The sequence below is a fragment of the Archocentrus centrarchus genome, unplaced genomic scaffold, assembly GCF_007364275.1.
Source record: "Archocentrus centrarchus isolate MPI-CPG fArcCen1 unplaced genomic scaffold, fArcCen1 scaffold_57_ctg1, whole genome shotgun sequence".
Lineage (NCBI taxonomy): Eukaryota > Metazoa > Chordata > Actinopteri > Cichliformes > Cichlidae > Archocentrus > Archocentrus centrarchus.
The window spans coordinates 564,084-585,776 of NW_022060278.1; the positions used below are offsets into that span (position 1 = coordinate 564,084).

At 38.5% G+C, this 21,693-nt stretch overlaps 1 pseudogene; it reads left to right on the plus strand.

Annotated features, from left to right (window-relative positions):
• Window positions 1-21,693, plus strand: part of LOC115777559 (obscurin-like) — a 698,358-nt pseudogene that overhangs the window by 195,369 nt on the left and 481,296 nt on the right.

Consider the following 21,693-nt stretch of genomic DNA (forward strand, 5'->3'; position numbering starts at 1 on the left):
TAGTCGCTGGTTCTCATCACTCAGATTTCTCCCATTCAGCAATAAAGCCCTGTACAAAACGTACATCTTCCCCAATCATTGCATGGCAGTTTTATCCTGCTTAATAGAGTGGTGGCATTTAATTGTACATACTGTGGGAAGACCTTCAAGGATAAGTTAAACTGAGACTGGGAAGTTAGTCTGGCACTTTCTAACGTCTAATGTATTTATTTATTTATTAAACTGTCTATTATTTGCTTCAGCCACTGCTTATTAATTAATTAATTTCCTGGAGTTTACTTTTAAACATTTGTCATTTTATTCATTGGGTAAAAAATAACCTTTTCTGAAACATTGTGAGGATGGAGAGGCATGCTGGGAAATGCATCACATGTACTTCCTGACCTTGCTCCCTCTCATTTGTGCCAAATGTCCATGAACCTGTTTGTGTCAGTGAGCATCATATAGAGCAGTTCATCAGTGCAGCAGCATTTTAAATTATTTAATGAGCCAAAGTTTTTTTTTTTTTTTTTTTTAGGAGGAGAGGAGAGCAGGATGACTTAATCACCAAAACTTTGGATCTGAGCAATGCTGTCAATGAGTTTGCTGAGTGCAAAAGATATGACAGGTGAGTAGTTTGTGTTTTTGTAAAGGACTGAAACATTGTTATCATTTATATGTTGAAGATGTCGATCTCATACTGCAGTGTTGTGTGTTGGTGTGTGTGTGTGTGTGTGTGGTGTTGTGTGTGTGTGTGTGTGTGGGTGTGTGTTGGTGGGTGTGTGAAGATGTGGTAAGCAGCGGGTCCACTGGAAGTGATTGTTTTCAGTGAGGAATTCTATCAGTAAGTATGTTTGTTGTACAGTGACCTCGTCCATGTGAGGCCCTGTGTTTAATGCGCTTCTTCTCATTGGCTCCATGTTAGACGTCCACAGCTCTCTTTAATGTTTCAGCGGAATCAGTTTGTGGCAGCCTTGGTTGAAGGAAGATGCTGTGAGTTTGTAGCATCAGCTTAGATAAATGTGTCCGTTCTCCCTGACCTCTGACTCTGGTTGTTTGTTCACGGTCCTGATCAAAATGATGATTTTGATATTACTGATTATTGTTATATGCTGTTATTTTGCACTTACTGTGTGTGTCTGTTTGAGTGAGAGAGAATGTGAGCTGTTGTGTTTGCTCTAGTAAAACGTGGTGATAAGGGCCAAAAATAATATCTGAAGCATTTCTCTGAATGGCTACGCCTGTGACTCTAACTGTAAGCGGTCACTCAGCAACGGGCTGATGTGTAAACACACAATGACTTCACATTTTTTCTTTGGCTGCAGAACTAAAATGAGGAAGACCGATTTAAGCTGAACGTTTGTCGCCTTCCAGGAAAGTCGTGACAGCTGGTAGCAGAGAGATCACAGGCAGAAGCAACGTTTTAAAAAACTCACCTCTTTGTCTTTGCTTGTCATCACACAACTGCACAACATGAATCATTACTGACTACCCACCTCCTCTTTTCTTCTTAAGTTATTGCATTAAAAGCATTGTGCTGCATATGCTGCCCTTTACATGATATTTAGAAATATCTGTTCTGTAGTTTGAAATTTCTGCTCTGATGACACATTTTGTACACAGTATGATATCTACTGTCTGCACACGCGTTTGCTCTTGTGAGAATGTGGCAACAACTTATTCTTGATATCACACTTCTTTATTTTAAAAGAGGAAGTGGAAACTTGGTTCAAAGAAAACTGTTCAACAAAATAAAGCCATGCATGTGTTACGGGCTGCAGGGATGATGCCACCATTACAAAAATGAAATCCCTGTAAATGCAGGTAATGTTCAGAAGCAATGAAGACACAGTGCACTCAGCCCACCTTCCAGATCACATCTTATTCAGCTTTCAGCAAACATTAACAACATTCATGTGTAGATTACTCTCATCACGTGGCAGCATCTTATTCTTGCTGTCACACCTCTTTGTGTGAAGAGGAAGTGGAAACTTGGTCTATAAAAACTGTTAACACAATAAAGCAGTGAGTGGTTTTGTATTTTCGCTCAGTATAAATTCACTCTTTAAAGTTAAGAAACTAAAGCAAATTATCTACATGTGAATAAACTTTAATTATTATAATAATGCTGGATCCAGAACTTGTTACAGATAAATCCTGATATTTGGTTTTTGCTGTGGAGTCAAGAATCTGCTGCTAAAACCAATCTGCTAAATTTATTGAATATTTTTTATCATTTTTAAAAATGATTTACAAATACTTTGAATGTCCAAATAATTATTATTAATTTTTATTAAATGGTTTGGAGAGGCCCTCTGAATGTATATGTATCTTAACATATTTCCTCTGATAAACAATCAAAAGCAAAATTCAAATTCTGTAAAAACTAAAGGCTCCAAAGTAAAAGCTGAAAGCAACAAAAGTTGCATTGAACAGTAATCAGGAGGTACACTGAGTCACAGTGTCACTAATTAGAGCTGTCCTCTTAAAACGACAGAGGATCATGTGATCTGAGTTTGATCCAGAAGGGAAACCGCTCAAACTAAACTAACTAACCTGAACAAATGAGTCGCCTGACTTGAGGTAACAGAACAGGGTTGAATAAAAAAAGAGAACCACACAAGAACCAAGCTGGTCTGTTCTGAATGGACAGGAACTGCTGCAGTCGAAGCTACAGCAGCAGTTTGAGCTGAGTGTGAAAGGGAAGGAAGCAGAGACGGGCCGGTGAGAGGAAGCTACAGTCTTATCTCTATGAAGCACAACATCTCTTTCTGATGCTTAATTATTAGTGGAATATTAAACACTTAAAGATCAGCTGTGCCTCAGAGTGCAGCAGAGCTGGATGTGAGGATGGGGCGCTCTTTGCTCTGCGTGTTGGGATTATTCTGTAAGTACATCACTGACTTTCTCTGTTTGAATGTTACTGATCAAAGAAACTATTGTCTGACAGCTGCAGTGAATGAGGTGTTAACCAGTTTCTCTGAGAGCTCGAACGTGTGAGTTCTTAAATTTTACTCTCAGCACGAACCAAAATGTCAGCTGGTGTCTTGGCTCAGTTAAAGTGGAACATCCTGTTGGATACACTGTTGCTGTACACTGCAGTTTATGCCAGTTAATTTTATATTAGCATGAACATTGAGGATGAGCATGAACTGTTCCATCTAAAAATCCTGTTTTTTTAATGCTTTAGTTCATAATGAGCTGATTTTCTGTCAGTTTGATGATGTTTCAATCTTGATTTTAGTGCTCAGTACGCTCTGCTATGGAAATGCTGAAGGTAAGGCTGTTTATTTTCTTCCTGTTTATAAAATATGAATAGTATTGAATAGTATTGCCTATTTCCTGTCTCCTCTATCACTCTAAATTAATCTTCATGTTTATGTTTTTGTCACGGATGAACCAAAATCCAGACACAGAGCACAAGGATACAATGAAAGAAAGTGTTGGAGGTAAAGTAGAAAGAATGATAAAGTCTGTACCACTATAAATAATATGGACATAATGGAGGACAGAACATGAAGATTATATTACAGAATGGATTATTACATTGCACCTGTTTATTGCACTAAATAAATACCGAACCCATTTGAATTGAGGTATATAGTACAGTGTGAGTAATCGTGAACACAGTAGACTACTTCTATTTCTGGGAGCAGTGCTGGTTAAAAAGTGTGAGTGCTGCAGGGAGGAAGGAGCTGTGATAGCGCTCCCTCAAACATTTGAGGTGCAGCAGCCCGTCGCTGATGGAGCTCCTCAAAGCTGTCACAGTGTCCCGCATGGGTTGGGAGTCATTTGACAACATGGAGCACAGCCTTGCTATTGTTGTCCTCCTCTGCATCACCACCTCCACAGAGTGCAGGGAGCAGCCCAGGACAGAGCTGGCCTTCTTGATGAGCCTATCGAGTCTCTTCCTGTCAGCAGCTGTCACACTGCTCCCCCAGCACACCACACTGTAAAAAAGGACTGATGCCACAACAGAGTCATAAAATGTTTTCAGGAGCAGGCCTCACCTGGCCATGACACTGCTGGTCAGCCAAATGTCTCTTGGAGGGCTGCGGATAAAAATGGGTGTAATTCTTTTTTTCTTTTAATATATATATTTATTAAAATTTCCAACAATTATAAACAACAACAAAAAGAAAATACAAAAAGATAAATAAGATAAAATTTAGATAAACATTTGGCCCATAAACATAGACATAATCAGTTTCTAGAGTCCCAATCCAGTATTAGCTGCATATACAAACGATATAATACAATAATACAAGACCATATTCACTGATAATATTTACAATACAAAGGCTCTTGTAAAGATTTTAGAAATAATAATTCCCATATATAGCAAAAAGGGTTCCCATGTTTTAACAAAAGCATCATCTTTATTGTGCAGCCTGCACGTCAGATAATCCTGAGATACGTGATTCAAAATAAGAAGACATTTCCTTGCACAGAAAGTTAACATTCTGTAAAGCTTTCTATTATATTTATCAGTAACAGTTGGGTCAGTTATCCCAAGTAATAAAAATAAAGGATTGTTGTTTAATTTAATAGAAAAAAATGTATTCAGTTCCCCACCAACGATCTGCCAGAATTGCTTAACTTTAACGCATGAGCAGAAACACTGTGTAAGAGTGCCTATCTCAGTTTTACATTTTAAACACTGTGGAGATCAGGCAGGTTTGAATTTTGCCTTTGGTGAGGCGAGATGTGGGCTCTGAAGAATCATAAGCTGGGTCAGTTTGACTCTGCTGCAAACACTTAAAGTTTTTAGACATTAATGCACTCGTCATCATTATATTACAGTCAAGTTGTACAATCAAGGTGTAATTCTTAAACAGATGCAATTTCTTTGTAAAAACCCTTGAAGAAAAGTAAAAGGTCTGCCCTTCAGTAATGTATTAATTGTTTGATTTAAATTCAGCTGTGGGGTCTGTGGACTGGAAGAAGGGATGCAATTCTTGGAAAAATATTACTCCCATGTTTTGTTTTAATCTTCACCGTTAGCACTAAAAAATGTTTAACAAGTCACTCCAAAGGGTCCATAGATGCCTAAATGTGTTGGAGCTGGTGACTGTAAAAGCTTTAAAATGTTTTTCACATTTTTTCAGTCTCATCAAACATGCAGTTACAGTAATATTCTTGTTTTGATGTTTTTCTAACTTACAGAGCATGAGGTCACTTTGACAGCTAACAGCTCAATCATACCAGCAGGGGGCAGCGTGACACTGAGCTGCTCTGTGGAGGGCTCTGCTGGCTGGAAGTTTGACTGGTTCAGACGTGATTCAGTCTCTTCTGAAGCTCAGCTCATGAGAGGAAATGAAGCAAACAGAGATATTAGAGGAGGAGGTCTGTACCACTGCAGAGGAGGGAGAGGAGATCCAGCTTTCTTCTCTAAGAACAGCAGTGAAGTCACTGTGGAGGAAACTGGTGAGTTTAAACATTTCATTTGGAATAAAACAAAGTCTGGAAGAGATCCATTTTAACTTGATGTGTACAGGCACAGGATGAGGAGTTCATGTTTCTTCTTCTTCTTCTACTAATCTGTTGAAACACAGTATGAAGTATTTCTGCTCCTTCCTTTGTTACTGCAAACTATGAAGTCATGTGTCATGCAGTGTAATCAGTGTGTAAATGTTGTCTAAAGTTATATATATATAAAAAAGGAAATATAAAACATATTCACTGCAGATTATCACAACAGTTTTTATTAAGATTTTAACTTGCATAGATTGAAACTCTTACACATTTTTATAGAAACAGTTTCACTTTAAAAGTTTCAGTCAGCTTGCAGAGAAACAAAGACAGTATCAGCTACAGGAGTTCATCAGATGTTAAAGTGCTTGGATCAGACAGCTGAGAGTCTGCACACTGAATGAATCCTCATATTAATAATTACAATATTTGTAGATCCCTCCACAACCAAACAGCATTAACTCACATAACTCACATAGTTTCAGAGTTTTTATGTTACTTAATATCAAAGCACAACAGATTTACACTGTTTGGACATAACTTATCAATGTGTTGATGCAGCCATGACAATTTATATCAACCACTTCACAGAGCACCAGACTTTATTTCACTCATTTAATATGAAATGTATTAATTAATAAATTAAATTACTGGAGCAATATTGTCTCTGCTGGCTGTCTGACCTTGGCATTTGCTGTCAAATACAGATGTTCAGCCAACAGGCCCAACATGACTGTTCTAGCACAGTATATCTAATATATCACCAGCAGAAAGAAACAAAAACTATGTGACAGGCTTCCATTTGTTTGTAATGAGGCTTATATAGCACCTCTGTAGACTGAGATTAGGTCTTTATTTTGTAATCCAGTAAGCTAAAGTACACCAAGCAGGTCACCTCATGACTGTCATAGCAAAGGATATTTTGTGCTCTGATTAATTAAAGATTAATTAGTCTCTAATATGTTTCAACATTCAGAATATCAACAGTTTGTTCAACAATTCATTGCACAAGAGCATGAAATGACTCAAAGTTTTTAAAGTCTATTTCACAATAAAGACATAAAGACCCTCCAGTGACTGGAGGGTCTCCTGAATGCAATCACACACTTTCATTTAATGTTTCATAAGGTCATTGCATTTGATTGTTCACACCAAATATATCGTGGTAGCTCCGTCAAACTGCATTCTGATTAAATGTCTTTTTTTCTTTTGTTTTTTTAGTCTAGTTTCATTTTTCTCTCCAAAAATCTGAATGGCAAACTGTGTTTGTTCATACTTTTTACTTCCTTTAGTGCTTTTTAGTGTTTGCTTTGAAGGCAGCTGCTTAATTTCTATTGTAGTTCAAAGCAACAATAAGACAGACAAAGTTTGCACATTGTTTAAGCAGACTTTGAAAAATTAACTCACACATGACGAACAATACAACAAGTCATACATACATTTGCATCAACACAAGCAGGACAATGAAAATAGGAAATATCCCCCAAACTGTCATTTCTCATTGTACAACTTGAACAACTGCAAATGAATTATAATTCATACTCAGACCTCACAGCCCAGTAATCCTGCTGCAGTCTCTCTTCATGGAGGGATCCAAGTAAAAACTGAACTTTTAATTTGGAGATCTGGATCTGAATTTCACTTTTTAGATATTTTCTGTTGAAATGCTTTTTCATCTCAAACTCACCTAATAATGTCTGTCTGAGGTTAAAGCAGAATTATTCCAACTAATGAAAAGTGTGTAATTTATAGACTCTAGAGAAAAGAAAACTGAGTAAAGGAAATACTGGAACATTTTACTAAACACTTTCATTTGAAGTTGAAATGTTTTAAATTAAAGTATATTGTGGGTTTGTCTGTGTATGTGTGCAATGTTCAGTCTGCCAAGAAGTTTATGTTCTTGATTTTTTTAGGTTGTTATGTGTCTCCTGATCAGATATTTTCAATTTTCAGATCTCAAGCTTGTGCATATTTTTTTCAGTGCTAATATTTTTTGATTTATTTTATATTTGTTTTTGTATATGAACAGTTTTTGTCTCTTTAACCGTTGCCTAGAGAGGATGCTAAATTGCATGTCACTGTTTTAATATTGTTCTTAACATTGTTTTTTCAGTGACAATACATTTTTTTCTATTCTTCTTATGTGAACAGATCCCATTAAGCCCACTGTGACCCTGCAGCCATCCTGGACTCAGATATTCAGCGGTGAGACAGTCACTGTCAGATGTGAGATTCAGGGAGGAACTCAGTGGACGTATGAATGGAGTCCAGCCAAGTTAAACACACCTCCAACATCCAATGAATACAGACTCAGCAGAGCTGCTGAGTCTGACAGTGGAGGATACAGATGCAGGGGCAGAAGGGACTATTTGTTAACAGGGTGGAGTGATAACATCACACTGACTGTATCATGTAAGTTGGAGATCTTTCATCCAGATTATCTGTTTTATCCAAATAGGTTAAAAAAAATCTTTTTGCCACATTTTGTCTGTCCTTCCTGCTGCTCAGTAAAATGTTTTGTTTTTATTCTGACATTAAAATAACTGAAAAGCAGATTTTTAAATACAAACATTCACAGTGAAACTTCCTGAAAGAACAAAACCCATCAGAGTAACTTCTCTGCTGTGCAGCTCTGATACATGTGAGAGGAAATGCTGAATCTGTCTCAGCTGCTCCACCACATCCACTTATTTATTTATTTATTCTTAATTTACCGCTGTCTATTTCACTCTGTAAAGGATCATTTTGCTGCACATATGTACTGTTTCCTACCACAGAAACTATTGTGTTCAGCCTTTCAAACAGTTTCTGTCTTGTTTCATGTATTTGTGTTTAAATGAATCTCAAAGGGTTTCAGTTTGTTCAGATCGTAGTTAAAGAGTCTGGTCTCATGAGGAACACGTGATGCATCTTTTTGTCAGCTGATAAAAACTTAACAGACTCGTGTGTGTCCTTATTTTCCTGCAGACTTTATTGGAGTCTGTTAGCCTCTCTGATTGTTGAGTTTTTCTCTCAAACTTGTTTCTTTGCTTCTGGCTTCTCTTGTGTTTTGGTGCAGACAGTCATTATAGGTGAGCTGGGTACAAATCTGTAGATGAGTGATGAGCCTCCAGTTTAAATCTCTCTTTTCTCTGTGGACCAGTTGTACACATGATTGTAAGTGAAATATAAGATGATGGAGAATGACATAAACCTGAGTGTGGGAACCACGTCACTGATGACTGATGGTCACAGCGCTCTAACAATAACAGAAACAGTACCTACAGTGCTGTGAATCTCCCTGTTTTCAAACAGTGTGTTAAATGCTGCTTTTGTATTTGATTGGATTTTACTGTCGTAGCCAAATGACAAAGATAATGATGGACATTAATGAACACTGATGTGGGCGAGTAGGCTCGCTGTAAATATGCTGCAGTTCTCCTTCCAGCACTGATCCAGCCCCCTGCAGCTCCCACAGGAAGAAAAGACACCATTCAGTGTAGAGTCACTTTAGAGTGTTATTAAAGGAAAATGTACAGAGGACACAAAACATCTAAAAGTCATTTGTATGTGCAACATTTGTCTCTGAATAGATGAAGAATGAATCAGAGGGAGTCTGTAGTGTAGTTTAGTATGAAGACACTCAGTCTATTGCAGGGTGTGAAGCTCAATCATTTGAAGGGACAAAATTGAAGCCACAGTCTGAGTCATGGGCCGAACAGAATTAAAAACCATTTTAATCAGCAATATTATTTGAATGGTCAGAATACAGCAATTTTTCCCTCAATACATTAAATAAAATATAAAATTATATTTTTCTTCAAAAATGACATCAGGAAAAATGAGCATATTTCAAGCTGATGAAAATTTGCCAATTTTTCAGGTAAAAATTGTGATGTGAATTTTTGCGCTTCATATGCAGAAAAAACGCTGCATAAACTGCGCAGTGTGTCCAGTTTATCAGCAAAAAGTGCAGCTGCAAACACAGCGGTGGAGACCTGCTCTGATTTTCATCCCTGAAGCTGCAGGGTCAAAGGTTACGCCATTTGCGAACTTTTACTGTAATAACTCCTATGTTGCATGTGAAGCGCAATTTCTCAGCTTTCAGAAACTTTGAATTTTTCCGACAGGACAAACGGTCGCTAAATTACGGTAATTCAAAATTCCTTTGATTAGCGGTGAAACACTGAGTGTCAAACAGCTGTTCACCAGGTAAGGGCACGTAACGGGTGGCTCAGCGACGATCGCCCGCACTGTCTGTGTTACGGTGCTAATGACGCGTTGTGTCTTCGGGACTTTGCTGCGCAGCGTTTCCTGGTGTGTGAGCAGTGATGCACTGTCACCTGTGCAGGTCTCCCTCTGCATCTTCTCCCATATCTGTCCCACCAATCCGCTCTTTTCCCCGCACATCGCAGGCGGGGAAAAGAGACACACGGTTTACCTCCGATGTCAGCGATCAGGTCCTCTGCCTCCCACCTGCACTTTTCATTTGGCCATTTTTGGAGGTAGGGCTAGCTTAAATGTCACTGTAAAAAGTGCTGTCTGCTGATCACTGATCAGTGAATCATTGGCAACACAAATGGGTTACCGCGCAGGTCTTGGCCTGCAGGAGCTGTTGCGGTGCATTGTGGGATTTGTAGCATAAATGGTGGGAGCGCTGTTTACCGTTGGCCATTAATAATAGCTATATGAAATCATCTCGCGGGCCGGATTTGGCCCGCGGGCCTTGAGTCTGACACATGTGGTCTCATGTGTCACAGGCAGCTAAATATTTTCTCTTTGCTGCAAGAAGCTAAATGACTGAGTGAATGTGTAAAGTGAAGCAAGTGACAATCTAATGAACTTTTTCCTGTAAACTCAACAGCAGGTAAACCCAGAGCCACACTGACAGCACAAAGGTCAAAGGTCATACCAGCAGGGGGCAGCGTGACACTGAGCTGCTCTGTGGAGGGCTCTGCTGGCTGGAAGTTTGACTGGTTCAGACGTGATTCAGTCATTTATCAAGCTAAACCCATGACAGGAAATGAAGCAAAGAGAGATATTAGAGGAGGAGGTCTGTACCACTGCAGAGGAGGGAGAGGAGATCCAGCTTTCTTCTCTGAGGACAGCAATGAAGTCACTGTGGAGGAAACTGGTGAGTTTAGTATTATTTTTCTCCCTTGAGGCAGATCAAGCTGTGATCTGTTTCTTTGTCTGTCAGTAACATATTGTGGACAGATGGGCAAACGGAAGAATCCGTTTAATTTTGTTGAGGATCTACTTTCTTTAAATTGTGTGATTGGGAGGATGGACTCTCCAAGTTCCCAAATTAAATCTTTCATGGAGTTTTAAAACGTGTAGAAAGAAACATTTAAGCAACAACTACACAAAGGTTCCTGGAGTTCAACACAGTGTTTATGAGCTCCGTGTATGAAGTATAATTTATTTGCAGTTGTTGAAGTTTTAGAATGAGAAATGGCAGTTTCCCTTTTTTGATTGATGAAAATGTAATAAGCAAATAAACCAGAAACAGAGACAGTCTGCCTTCAAAATAAAAGTTGCACCTTTTGAAACGCGTTGCAGGCAGCAAAAATTGAGATGAGCTAAACCACATAAATGAGCGAATTGCCCAAATATTGAAGATAATTCAAATTTTTTTTATAATTTTTATATGCAGTGCTTCAAGATCTGGAGTTCTGAGAACTGATTTAATCTCTTTAACATTTGTTTTTCTTTTCTTTTTTGTTTTTGAATCGCAGACTTGTTCTTCCCAGTCTGATGGTATTATGCATAACAGCGATTCCAGATCAGCCAATCAGATCTTTTAGGTCCTGAAATGTTGGTTTTGTTGCATCAGGGTGGGGGTGGGGGGGCAGTTTAAGAGTTTTTATGTTACTTAATATCAAAACACAACAGATTTACACTGTTTGGACATAACTTATCAATGTGTTGATGCAGCCATGACAATTTATATCAACCACTTCACAGAGCACCAGACTTTATTTCACTCATTTAATATGAAATGTATTAATTAATAAATTAAATTACTGGAGCAATATTGTCTCTGCTGGCTGTCTGACCTTGGCATTTGCTGTCAAATACAGATGTTCAGCCAACAGGCCCAACATGACTGTTCTAGCACAGTATATCTAATATATCACCAGCAGAAAGAAACAAAAACTATTTGACAGGCTTCCATTTGTTTGTAATGAGGCTTATATAGCACCTCTGTAGACTGAGATTAGGTCTTTATTTTGTAATCCAGTAAGCTAAAGTACACCAAGCAGGTCACCTCATGACTGTCATAGCAAAGGATATTTTGTGCTCTGATTAATTAAAGATTAATTAGTCTCTAATATGTTTTAACATTCAGAATATCAACAGTTTGTTCAACAATTCATTGCACAAGAGCATGAAATTAAGTTTTTAAAGTCTATTTCACAATAAAGACATAAAGACCCTCCAGTGACTGGAGGGTCTCCTGAATGCAGTCACACAGTTTCATTTAATGTTTCATAAGGTCATTGCATTTGATTGTTCACACCAAATATATCGTGGTAGCTCCGTCAAACTGCATTCTGATTAAATGTCTTTTTTTCTTTTGTTTTTTTAGTCTAGTTTCATTTTTCTCTCCAAAAATCTGAATGGCAAACTGTGTTTGTTCATACTTTTTACTTCCTTTAGTGCTTTTTAGTGTTTGCTTTGAAGGCAGCTGCTTAATTTCTATTGTAGTTCAAAGCAACAATAAGACAGACAAAGTTTGCACATTGTTTAAGCAGACTTTGAAAAATTAACTCACACATGACGAACAATACAACAAGTCATACATACATTTGCATCAACACAAGCAGGACAAAGAAAATAGGAAATATCCCCCAAACTGTCATTTCTCATTGTACAACTTGAACAACTGCAAATGAATTATGATTCATACTCAGACCTCACAGCCCAGTAATCCTGCTGCAGTCTCTCTTCATGGAGGGATCCAAGTAAAAACTGAACTTTTAATTTGGAGATCTGGATCTGAATTTGACTTTTTAGATATTTGCTGTTGAAATGCTTTTTCATCTCAAACTCACCTAATAATGTCTGTCTGAGGTTAAAGCAGAATTATTCCAACTAATGAAAAGTGTGTAATTTATAGACTCTAGAGAAAAGAAAACTGAGTAAAGGAAATACTGGAACATTTTACTAAACACTTTCATTTGAAGTTGAAATGTTTTAAATTAAAGTATATTGTGGGTTTGTCTGTGTATGTGTGCAATGTTCAGTCTGCCAAGAAGTTTATGTTCTTGATTTTTTAGGTTGTTATGTGTCTCCTGATCAGATATTTTCAATTTTCAGATCTCAAGCTTGTGCATATTTTTTTCAGTGCTAATATTTTTGATTTATTTTATATTTGTTTTTGTATATGAACAGTTTTTGTCTCTTTAACCGTTGCCTAGAGAGGATGCTAAATTGCATGTCACTGTTTTAATATTGTTCTTAACATTGTTTTTTCAGCGACAATACATTTTTTTCTATTCTTCTTATGTGAACAGATCCCATTAAGCCCACTGTGACCCTGCAGCCATCCTGGACTCAGATATTCAGCGGTGAGACAGTCACTGTCAGATGTGAGATTCAGGGAGGAACTCAGTGGACGTATGAATGGAGTCCAGCCAAGTTAAACACACCTCCAACATCCAATGAATACAGAATCAGCAGAGCTGCTGAGTCTGACAGAGGAGGATACAGATGCAGGGGCAGAAGGGACTATTTGTTAACAGGGTGGAGTGATAACATCACACTGACTGTATCATGTAAGTTGGAGATCTTTCATCCAGATTATCTGTTTTATCCAAATAGGTTAAAAAAAATCTTTTTGCCACATTTTGTCTGTCCTTCCTGCTGCTCAGTAAAATGTTTTGTTTTTATTCTGACATTAAAATAACTGAAAAGCAGATTTTTAAATACAAACATTCACAGTGAAACTTCCTGAAAGAACAAAACCCATCAGAGTAACTTCTCTGCTGTGCAGCTCTGATACATGTGAGAGGAAATGCTGAATCTGTCTCAGCTGCTCCACCACATCCACTTATTTATTTATTTATTCTTAATTTACCGCTGTCTATTTCACTCTGTAAAGGATCATTTTGCTGCACATATGTACTGTTTCCTACCACAGAAACTATTGTGTTCAGCCTTTCAAACAGTTTCTGTCTTGTTTCATGTATTTGTGTTTAAATGAATCTCAAAGGGTTTCAGTTTGTTCAGATCGTAGTTCAAGAGTCTGGTCTCATGAGGAACACGTGATGCATCTTTTTGTCAGCTGATAAAAACTTAACAGACTCGCGTGTGTCCTTATTTTCCTGCAGACTTTATTGGAGTCTGTTAGCCTCTCTGATTGTTGAGTTTTTCTCTCAAACTTGTTTCTTTGCTTCTGGCTTCTCTTGTGTTTTGGTGCAGACAGTCATTATAGGTGAGCTGGGTACAAATCTGTAGATGAGTGATGAGCCTCCAATTTAAATTTCTCTTTTCTCTGTGGACCAGTTGTACACATGATTGTAAGTGAAATATAAGATGATGGAGAATGACATAAACCTGAGTGTGGGAACCACGTCACTGATGACTGATGGTCACAGCGCTCTAACAATAACAGAAACAGTACCTACAGTGCTGTGAATCTCCCTGTTTTCAAACAGTGTGTTAAATGCTGCTTTTGTATTTGATTGGATTTTACTGTCGTAGCCAAATGACAAAGATAATGATGGACATTAATGAACACTGATGTGGGCGAGTAGGCTCGCTGTAAATATGCTGCAGTTCTCCTTCCAGCACTGATCCAGCCCCCTGCAGCTCCCACAGGAAGAAAAGACACCATTCAGTGTAGAGTCACTTTAGAGTGTTATTAAAGGAAAATGTACAGAGGACACAAAACATCTAAAAGTCATTTGTATGTGCAACATTTGTCTCTGAATAGATGAAGAATGAATCAGAGGGAGTCTGTAGTGTAGTTTAGTATGAAGACACTCAGTCTATTGCAGGGTGTGAAGCTCAATCATTTGAAGGGACAAAATTGAAGCCACAGTCTGAGTCATGGGCCGAACAGAATTAAAAACCATTTTAATCAGCAATATTATTTGAATGGTCAGAATACAGCAATTTTTCCCTCAATACATTAAATAAAATATAAAATTATATTTTTCTTCAAAAATGACATCAGGAAAAATGAGCATATTTCAAGCTGATGAAAATTTGCCAATTTTTCAGGTAAAAATTGTGATGTGAATTTTTGCGCTTCATATGCAGAAAAACGCTGCATAAACTGCGCAGTGTGTCCAGTTTATCAGCAAAAAGTGCAGCTGCAAACACAGCGGTGGAGACCTGCTCTGATTTTCATCCCTGAAGCTGCAGGGTCAAAGGTTACGCCATTTGCGAACTTTTACTGTAATAACTCCTATGTTGCATGTGAAGCGCAATTTCTCAGCTTTCAGAAACTTTGAATTTTTCCGACAGGACAAACGGTCGCTAAATTACGGTAATTCAAAATTCCTTTGATTAGCGGTGAAACACTGAGTGTCAAACAGCTGTTCACCAGGTAAGGGCACGTAACGGGTGGCTCAGCGACGATCGCCCGCACTGTCTGTGTTACGGTGCTAATGACGCGTTGTGTCTTCGGGACTTTGCTGCGCAGCGTTTCCTGGTGTGTGAGCAGTGATGCACTGTCACCTGTGCAGGTCTCCCTCTGCATCTTCTCCCATATCTGTCCCACCAATCCGCTCTTTCCCCCGCACATCGCAGGCGGGGAAAAGAGACACACGGTTTACCTCCGATGTCAGCGATCAGGTCCTCTGCCTCCCACCTGCACTTTTCATTTGGCCATTTTTGGAGGTAGGGCTAGCTTAAATGTCACTGTAAAAAGTGCTGTCTGCTGATCACTGATCAGTGAATCATTGGCAACACAAATGGGTTACCGCGCAGGTCTTGGCCTGCAGGAGCTGTTGCGGTGCATTGTGGGATTTGTAGCATAAATGGTGGGAGCGCTGTTTACCGTTGGCCATTAATAATAGCTATATGAAATCATCTCGCGGGCCGGATTTGGCCCGTGGGCCTTGAGTCTGACACGTGTGGTCTCATGTGTCACAGGCAGCTAAATATTTTCTCTTTGCTGCAAGAAGCTAAATGACTGAGTGAATGTGTAAAGTGAAGCAAGTGACAGTCTAATGAACTTTTTCCTGTAAACTCAACAGCAGGTAAACCCAGAGCCACACTGACAGCACTAAGGTCAAAGGTCATACCAGCAGGGGGCAGCGTGACACTGAGCTGCTCTGTGGAGGGCTCTGCTGGCTGGAAGTTTGACTGGTTCAGACGTGATTCAGTCATTTATCAAGCTAAACCCATGACAGGAAATGAAGCAAAGAGAGATATTAGAGGAGGAGGTCTGTACCACTGCAGAGGACGGAGAGGAAATCCAGCTTTCTTCTCTGAGGACAGCAATGAAGTCACTGTGGAGGAAACTGGTGAGTTTAGTATTATTTTTCTCGCTTGAGGCAGATCAAGCTGTGATCTGTTTCTTTGTCTGTCAGTAACATATTGTGGACAGATGGGCAAACGGAAGAATCCGTTTAATTTTGTTGAGGATCTACTTTCTTTAAATTGTGTGATTGGGAGGATGGACTCTCCAAGTTCCCAAATTAAATCTTTCATGGAGTTTTAAAACGTGTAGAAAGAAACATTTAAGCAACAACTACACAAAGGTTCCTGGAGTTCAACACAGTGTTTATGAGCTCCGTGTATGAAGTATAATTTATTTGCAGTTGTTGAAGTTTTAGAATGAGAAATGGCAGTTTCCCTTTTTTGATTGATGAAAATGTAATAAGCAAATAAACCAGAAACAGAGACAGTCTGCCTTCAAAATAAAAGTTGCACCTTTTGAAACGCATTGCAGGCAGCAAAAATTGAGATGAGCTAAACCACATAAATGAGCGAATTGCCCAAATATTGAACATAATTCAAATTTTTTTTATAATTTTTATATGCAGTGCTTCAAGATCTGGAGTTCTGAGAACTGATTTAATCTCTTTAACATTTGTTTTTCTTTTCTTTTTTGTTTTTGAATCGCAGACTTGTTCTTCCCAGTCTGATGGTATTATGCATAACAGCGATTCCAGATCAGCCAATCAGATCTTTTAGGTCCTGAAATGTTGGTTTTGTTGCATCAGGGTGGGGGTGGGGGGGCAGTTTAAGAGTTTTTATGTTACTTAATATCAAAGCACAACAGATTTACACTGTTTGGACATAACTTATCAATGTGTTGATGCAGCCATGACAATTTATATCAACCACTTCACAGAGCACCAGACTTTATTTCACTCATTTAATATGAAATGTATTAATTAATAAATTAAATTACTGGAGCAATATTGTCTCTGCTGGCTGTCTGACCTTGGCATTTGCTGTCAAATACAGATGTTCAGCCAACAGGCCCAACATGACTGTTCTAGCACAGTATATCTAATATATCACCAGCAGAAAGAAACAAAATCTATTTGACAGGCTTCCATTTGTTTGTAATGAGGCTTATATAGCACCTCTGTAGACTGAGATTAGGTCTTTATTTTGTAATCCAGTAAGCTAAAGTACACCAAGCAGGTCACCTCATGACTGTCATAGCAAAGGATATTTTGTGCTCTGATTAATTAAAGATTAATTAGTCTCTAATATGTTTTAACATTCAGAATATCAACAGTTGCACAAGAGCATGAAATTAATCAAAGTTTTTAAAGTCTATTTCACAATAAAGACATAAAGACCCTCCAGTGACTGGAGGGTCTCCTGAATGCAGTCACACACTTTCATTTAATGTTTCATAAGGTCATTGCATTTGACTGTTCACACCAAATATATCGTGGTAGCTCCGTCAAACTGCATTCTGATTAAATGTCTTTTTTTCTTTTGTTTTTTTTAGTCTAGTTTCATTTTTCTCTCCAAAAATCTGAATGGCAAACTGTGTTTGTTCATACTTTTTACTTCCTTTAGTGCTTTTTAGTGTTTGCTTTGAAGGCAGCTGCTTAATTTCTATTGTAGTTCAAAGCAACAATAAGACAGACAAAGTTTGCACATTGTTTAAGCAGACTTTGAAAAATTAACTCACACATGACGAACAATACAACAAGTCATACATACATTTGCATCAACACAAGCAGGACAATGAAAATAGGAAATATCCCCCAAACTGTCATTTCTCATTGTACAACTTGAACAACTGCAAATGAATTATAATTCATACTCAGACCTCACAGCCCAGTAATCCTGCTGCAGTCTCTCTTCATGGAGGGATCCAAGTAAAAACTGAACTTTTAATTTGGAGATCTGGATCTGAATTTGACTTTTTAGATATTTTCTGTTGAAATGCTTTTTCATCTCAAACTCACCTAATAATGTCTGTCTGAGGTTAAAGCAGAATTATTCCAACTAATGAAAAGTGTGTAATTTATAGACTCTAGAGAAAAGAAAACTGAGTAAAGGAAATACTGGAACATTTTACTAAACACTTTCATTTGAAGTTGAAATGTTTTAAATTAAAGTATATTGTGGGTTTGTCTGTGTATGTGTGCAATGTTCAGTCTGCCAAGAAGTTTATGTTCTTGATTTTTTTAGGATGTTATGTGTCTCCTGATCAGATATTTTCAATTTTCAGATCTCAAGCTTGTGCATATTTTTTTCAGTGCTAATAGTTTTTGATTTATTTTATATTTGTTTTTGTATATGAACAGTTTTTGTCTTTTTAACCGTTGCCTAGAGAGGATGCTAAATTGCATGTCACTGTTTTAATATTGTTCTTAACATTGTTTTTTCAGCGACAATAAATTTTTTTCTATTCTATTCTATTCTATTCTACTTATGTGAACAGATCCCATTAAGCCCACTGTGACCCTGCAGCCATCCTGGACTCAGATATTCAGCGGTGAGACAGTCACTGTCAGATGTGAGATTCAGGGAGGAACTCAGTGGACGTATGAATGGAGTCCAGCCAAGTTAAACACACCTCCAACATCCAATGAATACAGAATCAGCAGAGCTGCTGAGTCTGACAGTGGAGGATACAGATGCAGGGGCAGAAGGGACTATTTGTTAACAAGGTGGAGTGATAACATCACACTGACTGTATCATGTAAGTTGGAGATCTTTCATCCAGATTATCTGTTTTATCCAAATAGGTTAAAAAAAATCTTTTTGCCACATTTTGTCTGTCCTTCCTGCTGCTCAGTAAAATGTTTTGTTTTTATTCTGACATTAAAATAACTGAAAAGCAGATTTTTAAATACAAACATTCACAGTGAAACTTCCTGAAAGAACAAAACCCATCAGAGTAACTTCTCTGCTGTGCAGCTCTGATACATGTGAGAGGAAATGCTGAATCTGTCTCAGCTGCTCCACCACATCCACTTATTTATTTATTCTTAATTTACCGCTGTCTATTTCACTCTGTAAAGGATCATTTTGCTGCACATATGTGTTGTTTTCTACCACAGAAACTATTGTGTTCAGGCTTTCAAACAGTTTCTGTGTTGTTTCTTTCATTTGTGTTTAAATGAATCTCAAAGGGTTTCAGTTTGTTCAGATCGTAGTTAAAGAGTCTGGTCTCATGAGGAACACGTGATGCATCTTTTTGTCAGCTGATAAAAACTTAACAGACTCGTGTGTGTCCTTATTTTCCTGCAGACTTTATTGGAGTCTGTTAGCCTCTCTGATTGTTGAGGTTTTCTCTCAAACCTGTTTCTTTGCTTCTGGCTTCTCTTGTGTTTTGGTGCAGACAGTCATTATAGGTGAGCTGGGTACAAATCTGTAGATGAGTGATGAGCCTCCAGTTTAAATTTCTCTTTTCTCTGTGGACCAGTTGTACACATGATTGTAAGTGAAATATAAAATGATGGAGAATGACATAAACCTGAGTGTGGGAACCACGTCACTGATGACTGATGGTCACAGCGCTCTAACAATAACAGAAACAGTACCTACAGTGCTGTGAATCTCCCTGTTTTCAAACAGTGTGTTAAATGCTGCTTTTGTATTTGATTGGATTTTACTGTCGTAGCCAAATGACAAAGATAATGATGGACATTAATGAACACTGATGTGGGCGAGTAGGCTCGCTGTAAATATGCTGCAGTTCTCCTTCCACGGTAATTCAAAATTCCTTTGATTAGCGGTGAAACACTGAGTGTAAACAGCTGTTCACCAGGTAAGGGCACGTAACGGGTGGCTCAGCGACGATCGCCCGCACTGTCTGTGTTACGGTGCTAATGACGCGTTGTGTCTTCGGGACTTTGCTGCGCAGCGTTTCCTGGTGTGTGAGCAGTGATGCACTGTCACCTGTGCAGGTCTCCCTCTGCATCTTCTCCCATAACTGTCCCACCAATCCGCTCTTTTCCCCACACATCGCAGGTGGGGAAAAGAGACACACGGTTTACCTCCGATGTCAGCGATCAGGTCCTCTGCCTCCCACCTGCACTTTTCATTTGGCTATTTTTGGAGGTAGGGCTAGCTTAAATGTCACTGTAAAAAGTGCTGTCTGCTGTGAGTCATTGGCAACACAAATGGGTTACCGCACAGGTCTTGGCCTGCAGCAGCTGTTGCGGTGCATTGTGGGATTTGTAGTATAAATGGTGGGAGCGCTGTTTACCGTTGGCCATTAATAGCTATAGCTATATATAATAGCTATATGAAATCATCTCGCGGGCCGGATTTGGCCCGCGGGCCTTGAGTCTGACACATGTGGTCTCATGTGTCACAGGCAGCTAAATATTTTCTCTTTGCTGCAAGAAGCTAAATGACTGAGTGAATGTGTAAAGTGAAACAAGTGACAATCTAATGAAGTTTTTCCTGTAAACTCAACAGCAGGTAAACCCAGAGCCACACTGACAGCACTAAGGTCAAAGGTCATACCAGCAGGGGGCAGCGTGACACTGAGCTGCTCTGTGGAGGGCTCTGCTGGCTGGAAGTTTGACTGGTTCAGATATCGTTCAGTCATTTATCCAGATCAGTTCATGAGAGTAAATGAAGCAAACAGATTTATTAGAGTCTCACGAGGAGGTCTGTACCACTGCAGAGGAGGGAGAGGAGATCCAGCTTTCTTCTCTGAGGACAGCAATGAAGTCACTGTGGAGCAAACTGGTGAGTTTAGTATTATTTTTCTCCCTTGAGGCAGATCAAGCTGTGATCTGTTTCTTTGTCTGTCAGTAACATATTGTGGACAGATGGGCAAACGGAAGAATCCGTTTAATTTTGTTAAGGATCCACTTTCTTTAAATTGTGTGATTGGGAGGATGGACTCTCCAAGTTCCCAAATTAAATCTTTCATGGAGTTTTAAAACGTGTAGAAAGAAACATTTAAGCAACAACTACACAAAGGTTCCTGGAGTTCAACACAGTGTTTATGAGCTCCGTGTATGAAGTATAATTTATTTGCAGTTGTTGAAGTTTTAGAATGAGAAATGGCAGTTCCCCGTTTTTGATTGATGAAAATGTAATAAGCAAATAAACCAGAAACAGAGACAGTCTGCCTTCAAAATAAAAGTTGCACCTTTTGAAACGCGTTGCAGGCAGCAAAAATTGAGATGAGCTAAACCACATAAATGAGCGAATTGCCCAAATATTGAAGATAATTCAAATTTTTTTTATAATTTTTATATGCCGTGCTTCAAGATCTGGAGTTCTGAGAACTGATTTAATCTCTTTAACATTTGTTTTTCTTTTCTTTTTTGTTTTTGAATCGCAGACTTGTTCTTCCCAGTCTGATGGTATTATGCATAACAGCGATTCCAGATCAGCCAATCAGATCTTTTAGGTCCTGAAATGTTGGTTTTGTTGCATCTGGGTGGGGGTGGGGGGGCAGTTTCAGAGTTTTTATGTTACTTAATATCAAAGCACAACAGATTTACACTGTTTGGACATAACTTATCAATGTGTTGATGCAGCCATGACAATTTATATCAACCACTTCACAGAGCACCAGACTTTATTTCACTCATTTAATATGAAATGTATTAATTAATAAATTAAATTACTGGAGCAATATTGTCTCTGCTGGCTGTCTGACCTTGGCATTTGCTGTCAAATACAGATGTTCAGCCAACAGGCCCAACATGACTGTTCTAGCACAGTATATCTAATATATCACCAGCAGAAAGAAACAAAAACTATTTGACAGGCTTCCATTTGTTTGTAATGAGGCTTATATAGCACCTCTGTAGACTGAGATTAGGTCTTTATTTTGTAATCCAGTAAGCTAAAGTACAC